The sequence below is a fragment of the Pseudophryne corroboree genome, chromosome 3, assembly GCF_028390025.1.
Source record: "Pseudophryne corroboree isolate aPseCor3 chromosome 3, aPseCor3.hap2, whole genome shotgun sequence".
Lineage (NCBI taxonomy): Eukaryota > Metazoa > Chordata > Amphibia > Anura > Myobatrachidae > Pseudophryne > Pseudophryne corroboree.
In genome coordinates this window covers 331,643,698-331,658,008 of record NC_086446.1, presented here as the reverse complement: position 1 = coordinate 331,658,008, position 14,311 = coordinate 331,643,698, and the positions used below count along the sequence as shown (strand labels likewise).

Sequence of the window (14,311 nt, the reverse complement as noted above, 5' to 3'; positions counted from 1 at the left end):
TGTTGGATAGTATCTCGGTGGAACCTCCAGAATGATATAGCCGTATCAAATAATTGAAGAACAATGAAGTCTCTTTGGTAGATTTATTGCATTGTGAAATTCACAGGGCTCACGATAAAAGAATATCATGAACTGAACATTGACACATTGATTTCATCTTATATACTTGTCATTACAGCGTTACATGATCCAATCAAATTTGCAGACCAATCATATACATAAACCAATCACAATTCATTTATCAGAATATATTATTAATTCATATACTCCCCTTATGGGGAATTTCCAATTAATTAGCTCAACATCTTGTGATTATGACTGTTTAATATCAAAATACATTTTACCTTTCACATAATTTAAATTCTCTTTATTCTGCAAAACACAATTCCTTATTTTGCAAAACACTAGCTAACCGCAGTCTTGTGATACACTGCGCAGCTGGCTTTTACTTCTTGTTTTGTCTGAAAATCAAAGTTTCTGCAAACATATAAAAATCACATTTAAAACAACAGTTTCTTTTAAAGCAATAGACAAACTGACATCCAGCTTCCATTTTGTATTCACTTATCCATATCAGCTGGAAAAAAAGATGTTACATTTTAAAAATACCATAACAATTTAAAAATGTATTGGTAGCATAGCTAAAATGTTTCCTTAAGGTTTATTTTTGTCCAAGTATGCATATTTGGAAAGTTCAGTGCCAAGATTTAGGGGCTCCTATAGAGTTTTAACTTTTCTGATAGTTGGAACCTAAGACTTGTCTCATACTGTGTGCAACTTATGCATACAGACCAAGAAGAATGAAAAAAACAAAAACCTGCAATTAATTGTTGACCTTTTTGTTTGTCAAAAAGAGCCTATTCTTTTAAGCCACTCATTGTTTCTTAGAAAAAAGCAAGGCAAGAGAAAAACCTGTAATTTCCTTTTTGACAGTTTTTAATTTGTCAAAATGAGACTTCTTTGAAGCCACTCAAGAAAACTTAGACAAAATTGAATCTACAGTATACCCAATATACCACCAAATGGTTGACAGTTTACTAAATATGCATAAGTATATAATTTTTGATGGATTTTCAAAAGCAAAATTCACTTGATGCTTTTGACATCAATCAGATAATGGAACCATGGGATTTAAAAGAACCTGAGAAGATGGGCTCGTCTGGGATTTGAACCCGGGACCTCTCGCACCCTAAGCGAGAATCATACCCTTAGACCAACTAGCCAACTGTTCATGCATTTTCATGTATACTAATGAAATTGGAAGTGAAACTGTTGGAATACATTAGTAAGTATTTTAAAATACTATCAGATAATAGAACTTAGCACTTTTAAAGAACCTGAGGAAACAGGCTCATCCAGGATATGAAACTGGGGCCTTTTCCACCCAAAGCAAAAATCATACACCCAGACCAACAAGCCACAAGCTAAATAATTTCTTATTCAGATTTTACCATTTTTAAAGTAAAACTCAAATTATGTAATAAAAAAATGCAATAAGCTGGAAAAAAAGATGTTACATTTTAAAAATACCATAACAATTTAAAAATGTATTGGTAGCAAAGCTAAAATGTTTCCTTAAGGTAAATTTTTGTCCAAGTATGCATATTTGGAAAGTTCAGTGCCAAGATTTAGGGGTTCCTATAGAGTTTTAACTTTTCTGATAGTTGGAACCTAAGACTTGTCTCATACTGTGTGCAACTTATGCATACAGACAAAGAAGAAAGAAAAAAACAAAAACCTGCAATTAATTGTTGACCTTTTTGTTTGTCAAAAAGAGCCTATTCTTTTAAGCCACTCATTGTTTCTTAGAAAAAAGCAAGGTAAGAGAAAAACCTGTAATTTCCTTTTTGACAGTTTTTCATTTGTCAAAATGAGACTTCTTTGAAGCCACTCAAGATTACTTAGACAAAATGGAATCTACAGTATACCCAATATACCACCAAATGGTTGACAGTTTACTAAATATGCATAAGTATATATTTTTTGATGGATTTTCAAAAGCAAAATTCACTTAATGCTTTTGACATCAATCAGATAATGGAACCATGGGATTTAAAAGAACCTGAGAAGATGGGCTCGTCCGGGATTTGAACCCGGGACCTCTCGCACCCTAAGGGAGAATCATACCCCTAGACCAATGAGCCAACTGTTCGTGCATTTTCATGTATACTAATGAAATTTGAAGTGAAACTGTTGGAATACATTAGTAAGTATTTTAAAATACTATCAGATAATAGAACTAAGCACTTTTAAAGAACCTGAGAAAACAGGCTAATCCAGGATATGAACCTGGGGCCTTTTCCACCCAAAGCAAAAATCATACACCCAGACCAAAAAGCCAAATAATTTCTTATTCAGATTTTACAATTTTTAAAGTAAAACTCAAATTATTTAATAAAAAAAATGCAATAAGCTGGAAAAAAAGATGTTACATTTTAAAAATACCATAACAATTTAAAAATGTATTGGTAGCATAGCTAAAATGTTTCCTTAAGGTAAATTTTTGTCCAAGTATGCATATTTGGAAAGTTCAGTGCCAAGATTTAGGGGTTCCTATAGAGTTTGACCTTTTCTGATAGTTGGAACCTAAGACTTGTCTCATACTGTGTGCAATTTAAGCATACAGACCAAGAAGAAAGAAAAAAAAAACCTGCAATTAATTGTTGACCTTTTTGTTTGTCAAAAAGAGCCTATTATTTTAAGCAACTCATTGTTTCTTAGAAAAAAGCAAGGTAAGAGAAAAACCTGTAATTTCATTTTGACAGTTTTTAATTTGTCAAAATGTAACTTCTTGAAGCCACTCAAGGTTACTTAGACAAAATGGAATCTACAGTATACCCAATATACCACCAAATGGTTGACAGTTTACTAAATATGCATAAGTATATATTTTTGGATGGATTTTCAAAAGCAAAATTCACTTGATGCTTTTGACATCAATCAGATAATGGACCCATTGGATTTAAAAGAACCTGAGAAGATGGGCTCGTCCGGGATTTGAACCCGGGACCTCTCGCACCCTAAGCAAGAATCATACCCCTAGACCAACGAGCCAACTGTTCATGCTTATTCATGTATACGAATGAATTTGGAAGTGAAACTGTTGGAATACATTAGTAAGTATTTTAAAATACTATCAGATAATAGAACTAAGCACTTTTAAAGAACCTGAGAAAACAGGCTTATCCAGGATATGAACCTGGTGCCTTTTCCACTCAAAGCAAAAATCATACACCCAGACCAACAAGCCACAAGCTAAATAATTTCTTATTCAGATTTTACCATTTTTAAAGTAAAACTCAAATTATTTAATAAAAAAATGCAATAAGCTGGAAAAAAGATGTTACATTTTAAAAATACCATAACAATTTAAAAATGTATTGGTAGCATAGCTAAAATGTTTCCTTAAGGTTTATTTTTGTCCAAGTATGCATATTTGGAAAGTTCAGTGCCAAGATTTAGGGGCTCCTATAGAGTTTTAACTTTTCTAATAGTTGGAATCTAAGACTTGTCTCATACTGTGTGCAACTTAAGCATACAGACCAAGAAAGAAAAAAACAAAAACCTGCAATTAATTGTTGACCTTTTTGTTTGTCAAAAAGAGCCTATTCTTTTAAGCCACTCATTGTTTCTTAGAAAAAAAGCAAGGTAAGAGAAAAACCTGTAATTTCATTTTGACAGTTTTTATTTGTCAAAATGAGACTTCTTTGAAGAAACTCAAGGTTACTTAGACAAAATGGAATCTACAGTATACCCAATATACCACCAAATGGTTGACAGTTTACTAAATATGCATAAGTATATATTTTTTGATGGATTTTCAAAAGCAAAATTCACTTGATGCTTTTGACATCAATCAGATAATGGAACCATGAGATTTCAAAGAACCTCGGAAGATGGGCTCGTCTGGGATTTGAACCTGGGTCCTCTCGCACCCTAAGCGAGAATCATACCCCTAGACCAACGAGCCAACTGTCCATGCATTTTCATGTATACTAATGAAATTGGAAGTGAAACTGTTGGAATACATTAGTAAGTATTTTAAAATACTATCAGATAATAGAACTAAGCACTTTTAAAGAACCTAAGAAAACAGGCTCATCCAGGATATGAACCTGTGGCCTTTTCCACCCAAAGCAAAAATCATACACCCAGACCAACAAGCCACAAGCTAAATAATTTCTTATTCAGATTTTACCATTTTTAAAGTAAAACTCAAATTATGTAATAAAAAAATGCAATAAGCTGGAAAAAAGATGTTACATTTTAAAAATACCATAACAATTTAAAAATGTATTGGTAGCATAGCTAAAATGTTTCCTTTAGGTAAATTTTTGTCCAAGTATGCATATTTGGAAAGTTCAGTGCCAAGATTTAGGGGTTCCTATAGAGTTTGAACTTTTCTGATAGTTGGAACCTAAGACTTGTCTCATACTGTGTGCAACTTAAGCATACAGACCAAGAAAGAAAAAAACAAAAACCTGCAATTAATTGTTGACCTTTTTGTTTGTCAAAAAGAGCCTATTCTTTTAAGCCACTCATTGTTTCTTAGAAAAAAAGCAAGGTAAGAGAAAAACCTGTAATTTCATTTTGACAGTTTTTTATTTGTCAAAATGAGACTTCTTTGAAGAAACTCAAGGTTACTTAGACAAAATGGAATCTACAGTAAACCCAATATACCACCAAATGGTTGACAGTTTACTAAATATGCATAAGTATATATTTTTTGATGGATTTTCAAATGCAAAATTCACTTGATGCTTTTGACATCAATCAGATAATGGAACCATGGGATTTAAAAGAACCTGAGACGATGGGCTTGTCCAGGATTTGAACCCGGGACCTCTCGCACCCTAAGCGAGAATCATACCCCTAGACCAACGAGCCAACTGTTCATGCATTTTCATGTATACTAATGAAATTGGAAGGGAAACTGTTGGAACACATTATTAAGTATTTTAAAATACTATCAGATAATAGAACTAAGCACTTTTAAAGAACCTGAGAAAACAGGCTAATCCAGGAAATGAACCTGGGGCCTTTTCCACTCAAAGCAAAAATCATACACCCAGACCAACAAGCCACAAGCTAAATAATTTCTTATTCAGATTTTACCATTTTTAAAGTAAAACTCAAATTATTTAATAAAAAAATGCAATAAGCTGGAAAAAAAGATGTTACATTTTAAAAATACCATAACAATTTAAAAATGTATTGGTAGCATAGCTAAAATGTTTCCTTAAGGTTTATTTTTGTCCAAGTATGCATATTTGGAAAGTTCAGTGCCAAGATTTAGGGGCTCCTATAGAGTTTTAACTTTTCTGATAGTTGGAATCTAAGACTTGTATCATACTGTGTGCAACTTATGCATACAGACCAAGAAGAATGACAAAAACCTGCAATTAATTGTTGACCTTTTTGTTTGTCAAAAAGAGCCTATTCTTTTAAGCCACTCATTGTTTCTTAGAAAAAAGCAAGGTAAGAGAAAAACCTGTAATTTCTTTTTGACAGTTTTTAATTTGTCAAAATGATACTTCTTTGAAGCCACTCAAGATTACTTAGACAAAATGGAATCTACAGTATACCCAATATACCACCAAATGGTTGACAGTTTACTAAATATGCATAAGTATATATTTTTTGATGGATTTTCAAATGCAAAATTCACTTGATGCTTTTGACATCAATCAGATAATGGAACCATGGGATTTAAAAGAACCTGAGACGATGGGCTCGTCCAGGATTTGAACCCGGGACCTCTCGCACCCTAAGCGAGAATCATACTCCTAGACCAACGAGCCAACTGTTCATGCATTTTCATGTATACTAATGAAATTGGAAGGGAAACTGTTGGAATACATTATTAAGTATTTTAAAATACTATCAGATAATAGAACTAAGCACTTTTAAAGAACCTGAGAAAACAGGCTAATCCAGGATATGAACCTGGGGCCTTTTCCACCCAAAGCAAAAATCATACACCCAGACCAACAAGCCACAAGCTAAATAATTTCTTATTCAGATTTTACCATTTTTAAAGTAAAACTCAAATTATTTAATAAAAAAATGCAATAAGCTGGAAAAAAAGATGTTACATTTTAAAAATACCATAACAATTTAAAAATGTATTGGTAGCATAGCTAAAATGTTTCCTTAAGGTTTATTTTTGTCCAAGTATGCATATTTGGAAAGTTCAGTGCCAAGATTTAGGGGCTCCTATAGAGTTTTAACTTTTCTGATAGTTGGAACCTAAGACTTGTCTCATACTGTGTGCAACTTATGCATACAGACCAAGAAGAATGAAAAAAACAAAAACCTGCAATTAATTGTTGACCTTTTTGTTTGTCAAAAAGAGCCTATTCTTTTAAGCCACTCATTGTTTCTTAGAAAAAAGCAAGGCAAGAGAAAAACCTGTAATTTCCTTTTTGACAGTTTTTAATTTGTCAAAATGAGACTTCTTTGAAGCCACTCAAGATTACTTAGACCAAATGGAATCTACAGTATACCCAATATACCACCAAATGGTTGACAGTTTACTAAATATGCATAAGTATATATTTTTTGATGGATTTTCAAAAGCAAAAATCACTTGATGCTTTTGACATAAATCAGATAATGGAACCATGGGATTTCAAAGAACCTTGGAAGATGGGCTCGTCCAGGATTTGAACCCGGGTCCTCTCGCACCCTAAGCGAGAATCATACCCCTAGACCAACGAGCCAACTGTCCATGCATTTTCATGTATACTACTGAAATTGGAAGTGAAACTGTTGGAATACATTAGTAAGTATTTTAAAATACTATCAGATAATAGAACTAAGCACTTTTAAAGAACCTAAGAAAATAGGCTCATCCAGGATATGAACCTGGGGCCTTTTCCACCTAAAGCAAAAATCATACACCCAGACCAACAAGCCACAAGCTAAATAATTTCTTATTCAGATTTTACCATTTTTAAAGTAAAACTCAAATTATGCAATAAAAAATGCAATAAGCTGGAAAAAAAGATGTTACATTTTAAAAATACCATAACAATTTAAAAATGTATTGGTAGCATAGCTAAAATGTTTCCTTTAGGTAAATTTTTGTCCAAGTATGCATATTTGGAAAGTTCAGTGCCAAGATTTAGGGGTTCCTATAGAGTTTGAACTTTTCTGATAGTTGGAACCTAAGACTTGTCTCATACTGTGTGCAACTTAAGCATACAGACCAAGAAAGAAAAAAACAAAAACCTGCAATTAATTGTTGACCTTTTTGTTTGTCAAAAAGAGCCTATTCTTTTAAGCCACTCATTGTTTCTTAGAAAAAAGCAAGGTAAGAGAAAAACCTGTAATTTCATTTTGATAGTTTTTTATTTGTCAAAATAAGACTTCTTTGAAGAAACTCAAGGTTACTTAGACAAAATGGAATCTACAGTATACCCAATATACCACCAAATGGTTGACAGTTTACTAAATATGCATAAGTATATATTTTTTGATGGATTTTAAAAAGCAAAATTCACTTGATGCTTTTGACATCAATCAGATAATGGAACCATGGGATTTAAAAGAACCTGAGACGATGGGCTCGTCCGGGATTTGAACCCGGGACCTCTCGCAGCCTAAGCGAGAATCATACCCCTAGACCAACGAGCCAACTGTTAATGCTTTTTCATGTATACTAATAAAATTGGAAGTGAAACTTTTGGAATACATTAGTAAGTATTCTAAAATACTATCAGATAATAGAACTAAGCACTTTTAAAGAACCTGAGAAAACAGGCTTATCCAGGATATGAACCTGGTGCCTTTTCCACTCAAAGCAAAAATCATACACTCAGACCAACAAGCCACAAGCTAAATAATTTCTTATTCAGATTTTACCATTTTTAAAGTAAAACTCAAATTATTTAATAAAAAAATGCAATAAGCTGGAAAAAAGATGTTACATTTTAAAAATACCATAACAATTTAAAAAAGGATTGGTAGCATAGCTAAAATGTTTCCTTAATGTAAATTGTTGTCCAAGTATGCATATTTGAAAAATTCAGTGACAAGATTTAGGGGTTCCTATAGAGTTTGAACTTTTCTGATAGTTGGAACCTAAGACTTGTCTCATACTGTGTGCAACTTAAGCATACAGACCAAGAAGAAAGAAAAAAACAAAAACCTGCAATTAATTGTTGACCTTTTTGTTTGTCAAAAACAGCCTATTCTTTTAAGCCACTCATTGTTTCTTAGAAAAAAGCAAGGTAAGAGAAAAACCTGTAATTTCCTTTTGACAGTTTTTTATTTGTCAAAATGAGACTTCTTTGAAGCCACTCAAGATTACTTAGACAAAATGGAATCTACAGTATACCCAATATACCACCAAATGGTTGACAGTTTACTAAATATGCATAAGTATATATTTTTTGATTGATTTTCAAAAGCAAAATTCACTTGATGCTTTTGACATCAATCAGATAATGGAACCACGGTATTTCAAAGAACCTCAGAAGATGGGCTCGTCCGGGATTTGAACCAGGGTCCTCTCGCACCCTAAGCGAGAATCATACCCCTAGACCAACGAGCCAACTCTCCATGCATTTTCATGTATACTAATGAAATTGGAAGTGAAACTGTTGGAATACATTAGTAAGTATTTTAAAATACTATTAGATAATAGAACTAAGAACTTTTAAAGAATCTAAGAAAACAGGCTCATCCAGGATATGAACCTGGGGCCTTTTCCACCCAAAGCAAAAATCATACACCCAGACCAACAAGCCACAAGCTAAATAATTTCTTATTCAGATTTTACCATTTTTAAAGTAAAACTCAAATTATGTAATAAAAAAATGCAATAAGCTGGAAAAAAAGATGTTACATTTTAAAAATACCATAACAATTTAAAAATGTATTGGTAGCATAGCTAAAATGTTTCCTTAAGGTACATTTTTGTCCAAGTATGCATATTTGGAAAGTTCAGTGCAAAGATTTAGGGGTTCCTATAGAGTTTGAACTTTTCTGATAGTTGGAACCTAAGACTTGTCTCATACTGTGTGCAACTTAAGCATACAGACCAAGAAAGAAAAAAACAAAAACCTGCAATTAATTGTTGACCTTTTTGTTTGTCAAAAAGAGCCTATTCTTTTAAGCCACTCATTGTTTCTTAGAAAAAAAGCAAGGTAAGAGAAAAACCTGTAATTTCATTTTGACAGTTTTTTATTTGTCAAAATGAGACTTCTTTGATGAAACTCAAGGTTACTTAGACAAAATGGAATCTACAGTAAACCCAATATACCACCAAATGGTTGACAGTTTACTAAATATGCATAAGTATATATTTTTTGATGGATTTTCAAAAGCAAAATTCACTTGATGCATTTGACATCAATCAGATAATGGAACCATGGGATTTAAAAGAACCTGAGACGATGGGCTCGTCCGGGATTTGAACCCGGGACCTCTCGCACCCTAAGCGAGAATCATACCCCTAGACCAACGAGCCAACTGTTCATGCATTTTCATGTATACTAATGAAATTGGAAGTGAAACTGTTGGAATACATTAGTAAGTATTTTAAAATACTATCAGATAATAGAACTAAGCACTTTAAAAGAACCTGAGAAAACAGGCTTATCCAGGATATGAACCTGGTGCCTTTTCCACTCAAAGCAAAAATCATACACCCAGACCAACAAGCCACAAGCTAAATAATTTCTTATTCAGATTTTACCATTTTTAAAGTAAAACTCAAATTATTTAATAAAAAAATGCAATAAGCTGGAAAAAAAGATGTTACATTTTAAAAATACCATAACAATTTAAAAAAGGATTGGTAGCATAGCTAAAATGTTTCCTTAAGGTACATTTTTGTCCAAGTATGCATATTTGAAAAGTTCTGTGACAAGATTTAGGGGTTCCTATAGAGTTTGAACTTTTCTGATAGTTGGGACCTAAGACTTGTCTCATACTGTGTGCAACTTAAGCATACAGACCAAGAAGAAAGAAAAAAACAAAAACCTGCAATTAATTGTTGACCTTTTTGTTTGTCAAAAAGAGCCTATTCTTTTAAGCCACTCATTGTTTCTTAGAATAAAGCAAGGTAAGAGAAAAACCTGTAATTTCATTTTGACAGTTTTTTATTTGTCAAAATGAGACTTCTTTGAAGAAACTCAAGATTACTTAGACAAAATGGAATCTACAGTATACCCAATATACCACCAAATGGTTGACAGTTTACTTAATATGCATAAGTATATACTTTTTTGATGTATAGGCAAAAGCAAAATTCACTTGATGCTTTTGACATCAATCAGATAATGGAACCATTGGATTTAAAAGAACCTGAGAAGATGGGCTCGTCCGGGATTTGAACCCGGGACATCTCACACCCTAAGCAAGAATCATACCCCTAGACCAACGAGCCAACTGTTCATGCTTATTCATGTATACTAATGAATTTGGAAGTGAAACTGTTGGAATACATTAGTAAGTATTTTAAAATACTATCAGATAATAGAACTAAGCACTTTTAAAGAACCTGAGAAAACAGGCTTATCCAGGATATGAACCTGGTGCCTTTCCCACTCAAAGCAAAAATCATACACCCAGACCAACAAGCCACAAGCTAAATAATTTCTTATTCAGATTTTACCATTTTTAAAGTAAAACTCAAATTATTTAATAATAAAATGCAATAAGCTGGTGATATAGCCGTATCAAATAATTGAAGAACAATGAAGTCTCTTTGGTAGATTTATTGCATTGTGAAATTCACAGGGCTCACGATAAAAGAATATCATGAACTGAACATTGACACATTGATTTCATCTTATATACTTGTCATTACAGCGTTACATGATCCAATCAAATTTGCAGACCAATCATATACATAAACCAATCACAATTCATTTATCAGAATATATTATTAATTCATATATTCCCCTTATGGGGAATTTCCAATTAATTAGCTCAACATCTTGTGATTATGACTGTTTAATATCAAAATACATTTTACCTTTCACCTAATTTAAATTCTCTTTATTCTGCAAAACACAATTCCTTATTTTGCAAAACACTAGCTAACCGCAGTCTTGTGATACACTGCGCAGCTGGCTTTAACTTCTTGTTTTGTCTGAAAATCAAAGTTTCTGCAAACATATAAAAATCACATTTAAAAAGACAGTTTCTTTTAAAGCAATAGACAAACTGACATCCAGCTTCCATTTTGTATTCACTTATCCATATCATTCCTCTCTCTGCCAATATACTTGGCATTCTAATACACAAATCAGAAGGTTCAGTTTCACAATTTCTAATGAGGGTTAGGTAGATGCACAACATAGGGAAAAGGTGGGTTCACGGGGATGGGCCTGGCGCCAATGCTCACCGCACCGGACGGGAATCCCTGTTCTTTTTATAGGAACCTTCTAGTGTTGGCTAAGAGGGTTTTGACACAGTTAGGTGAAACTCGCTTGTATTTCATGTCTAACATACTCATCCTGATTAACTCCTACCCTGTTATTCAGTTCATAAGTAAAGTTAGCAAGCTGTGTATTTTCCCTACCTGCCTGATCCTCCTCTAAAGCCTGGTATATGGGCTCAGGTTCCTGGAGTCGTAAACTTTCATAAGACTTGCTCATATCAGCATATACCACCTGTCTTTCCTGCTGTCCCTGACTAGTTCCCTGAGTCACCTGTTCTAGTGGAACCTCATCATCTACCACCACAATGGTCATTTCATGGTGCACTTTCAACCTTTTAAATCCTTTAGCACATTGTACACAGACTACTGGTCCACACTTGATGGTAAAGTATATGATTCCTACAATCAGGGCACCAAACACAATGTACTGCAATATTCCAGATAAAAGCTTTGCAATACTTCCTCCTAGCCATCCAAGTGGCTCCCAACCTTCACTAGCACCTAACCTTCTCATTTCCTGCTGCAACTCTCCCACCTTGCTCAGATGAGCACTTATTTCAGCTCTGTGATCTTCAATATAAGTACAACATTCTTGTCCTACTACTGCACACGTACCCCCTTCTGCTGCCAACAGCTGATCCAGTGCCATCCTATTTTGTAAAGCCACTTTTCTTACTTGAGCCAGCTCTTGAACTGTCTGATTGATTGAAACTACCAATTCCCCTACCATCTGATCTAGTACCGTTAAGGTTTGGGACACAACTTTTTCCACAAGATAGATAGTGGACAGAGGAAACAGGGTTCCAGCCGTACGTTCACCATCAGAAAATCTGAAAGATACATCCCCTTTCTTCACTTCTCTTTTGCTATGATGTCTCAAATATGTAAAATCACTTGACACTAAATCATGTTCTACAGGGATATTTCTTGGGTATTGATCCAGCTTAGTAGTGGCTCTCACTAAGGGGACTACATAGGAGAGCACACATTGTCCTTTGGCACCTAAAGGAATCCATGAATATGCCCATTTGCCACAAACCCAATACATACCCTTAGGCAGGGGCATTCCAAATATTTTAGTGTAAATGAGTCCTATGTATATCATAAAATACCTGGTGTTATTGCCATTGACATCCCTACACGTGCTGTTATCAAGAGTACACCCATCATGCAGTAACTGGTCTAGGGTGTCATTAGGTGTTAATACTCCATTTGTATCTATTGAGTGCCAACAGTGTTTGAGGTTTTTTAGTGTACACTTGTTTGACTTTTGAACTACAAATGTGGCTCCAGTACAGTTAGTATATCCCAGGTTTTGTCTTTTTGCCCTGAATACAGTTTTCTTCCTTTTTAACTTGTACTTGCCTGGCTTTGAATTGACACTTAAACAAAATTCAGGCCTCCCTGTGGCTGCGGTTACTTGTAGAGCAGGTGAATGCAGCAGACCTCTGCTTGAAACATCCAAATATGGGAAGTCTACTATATTCTGTACTTTAGGTGTCTTATTGGCACAAATGTGACTACCATTCTTTCGCCTATGGCAGGACCAATCTCTGTCTATCATGTCTGCTGTGCTTATGTAATGAGCCAGGAGGGGTATACCTGCATCTACACAGATGGGTAGGTGGGTACAAATCCAACATTTGGTTGTGTTGAGAGCCTTTGCAATTTTACTGTGCATTGCTATCATGGAATTACCTGTAAATTCTCCTCCATAATCATTCTTTTGTAAGGCCCTACACACACGTGTCTTGGATAACATTTCATTGTAAAGTGTTACATTACCTGTTTGACTGGTCACATTGTTAACAGACCCTGGAATGTATATACAACACTCAAGCACAATGAGTATGATTGTAATCAGACATGCCCATGAGAGAATGCACCCCCATAGTCCACGGTCTGGCCTTTGACTTATCAGCATCATCCTGTTGAGCATTGTCTTTGTTGTTCTTGACCTTCACAGTACTCTTCTAGGAGTTATGTACCCTCCACAGAGATACTGTGTTGGCAAGTGGCTCAAGGGATTATTATGCCCGAACCACTCACTTGCTGGTTTTACTGGTGAAGTGCAGAGGAGTCTTGGAGAATATCTTCCACATGTGCTGTCTCAGGAGGCGTGACTTTTCTGCAGTGGGTGGAGTGGATCCACGAACTCTTCTCCTTTAGCTTAACAGCAGTTGGTGTTGTCAACAAGACTTGGTAAGGTCCTTCCCACCGGTCTGTCAGCGAGCCCGATCTCAGGAAATTTCTGACCATCACCTCATCACCAGGTTGCAGATTATGACAAGCACCTTCCACAGGGATTGGTTGTGTGCTGGTCACAGTAGCTTGGATCTTCTTTAGCTGGTTGCTTAATGAAATAAGATAGTTCACAGTTAAGTCATTTGTTTTACTGAGTTCATATGCGGGTGCAATAGCAACATTGGGCAATTTTCCAAACAGTATTTCATACGGAGAAATGTTCAACTCCCCCCTTGGTGTTGTTCTGATCGAGTGCAACACTAATGGCAAAGCTTCTGGCCACTGCAAGCTGGTTTCTTTACATATTTTGGCCAGCTTATTTTTAATGGTCCCGTTATAGCGTTCCACCTTACCGCTCGATTGCGGATGGTATGCGGTGTGTAGCTGTTGTTTAATGCCAAGAAGCTGACACATCTTTTTGAACACTAATCCAGTAAAGTGTGTACCTTGGTCTGATGATATCACATATGGTATGCCATACCTACATACAAATTCTTGTACCAGTTTCTTTGCTGTGATTGCTGCTGTTGCACTGGCCACAGCATATCCCTCTACCCAACCGCTAAATGTGTCGACACAAACCAAAACATACTGAAGCATCCTAACCTTTGGAAGCTGAATGTAATCAATTTGTAGGATTTGGAAAGGACCAGTTGTTTGGGGAATGTGTGA

The 14,311-nt window shown here is 34.8% G+C and overlaps 8 non-coding genes across 8 annotated transcripts; all 8 read right to left on the bottom strand.

Moving 5' to 3' along the window:
- Positions 1-2,982: 2,982 nt before the first annotated feature.
- On the bottom strand, positions 2,983-3,054 carry TRNAP-AGG (transfer RNA proline (anticodon AGG)). The gene has a single exon. It is a non-coding gene; the product is annotated as a tRNA-Pro (tRNA).
- A 1,761-nt stretch (positions 3,055-4,815) lies between these two features.
- TRNAP-AGG (transfer RNA proline (anticodon AGG)) lies at positions 4,816-4,887 on the bottom strand. Its single transcript has one exon. It is a non-coding gene; the product is annotated as a tRNA-Pro (tRNA).
- An 842-nt stretch (positions 4,888-5,729) lies between these two features.
- Positions 5,730-5,801, bottom strand: TRNAP-AGG (transfer RNA proline (anticodon AGG)). The gene has a single exon. It is a non-coding gene; the product is annotated as a tRNA-Pro (tRNA).
- Positions 5,802-6,650: 849 nt separating this feature from the next.
- On the bottom strand, positions 6,651-6,722 carry TRNAP-AGG (transfer RNA proline (anticodon AGG)). Its single transcript has one exon. It is a non-coding gene; the product is annotated as a tRNA-Pro (tRNA).
- Positions 6,723-7,566: 844 nt separating this feature from the next.
- Positions 7,567-7,638, bottom strand: TRNAP-AGG (transfer RNA proline (anticodon AGG)). The gene has a single exon. It is a non-coding gene; the product is annotated as a tRNA-Pro (tRNA).
- An 847-nt stretch (positions 7,639-8,485) lies between these two features.
- On the bottom strand, positions 8,486-8,557 carry TRNAP-AGG (transfer RNA proline (anticodon AGG)). Its single transcript has one exon. It is a non-coding gene; the product is annotated as a tRNA-Pro (tRNA).
- An 846-nt stretch (positions 8,558-9,403) lies between these two features.
- TRNAP-AGG (transfer RNA proline (anticodon AGG)) lies at positions 9,404-9,475 on the bottom strand. Its single transcript has one exon. It is a non-coding gene; the product is annotated as a tRNA-Pro (tRNA).
- An 849-nt stretch (positions 9,476-10,324) lies between these two features.
- Positions 10,325-10,396, bottom strand: TRNAP-AGG (transfer RNA proline (anticodon AGG)). Its single transcript has one exon. It is a non-coding gene; the product is annotated as a tRNA-Pro (tRNA).
- Positions 10,397-14,311: the final 3,915 nt, after the last annotated feature.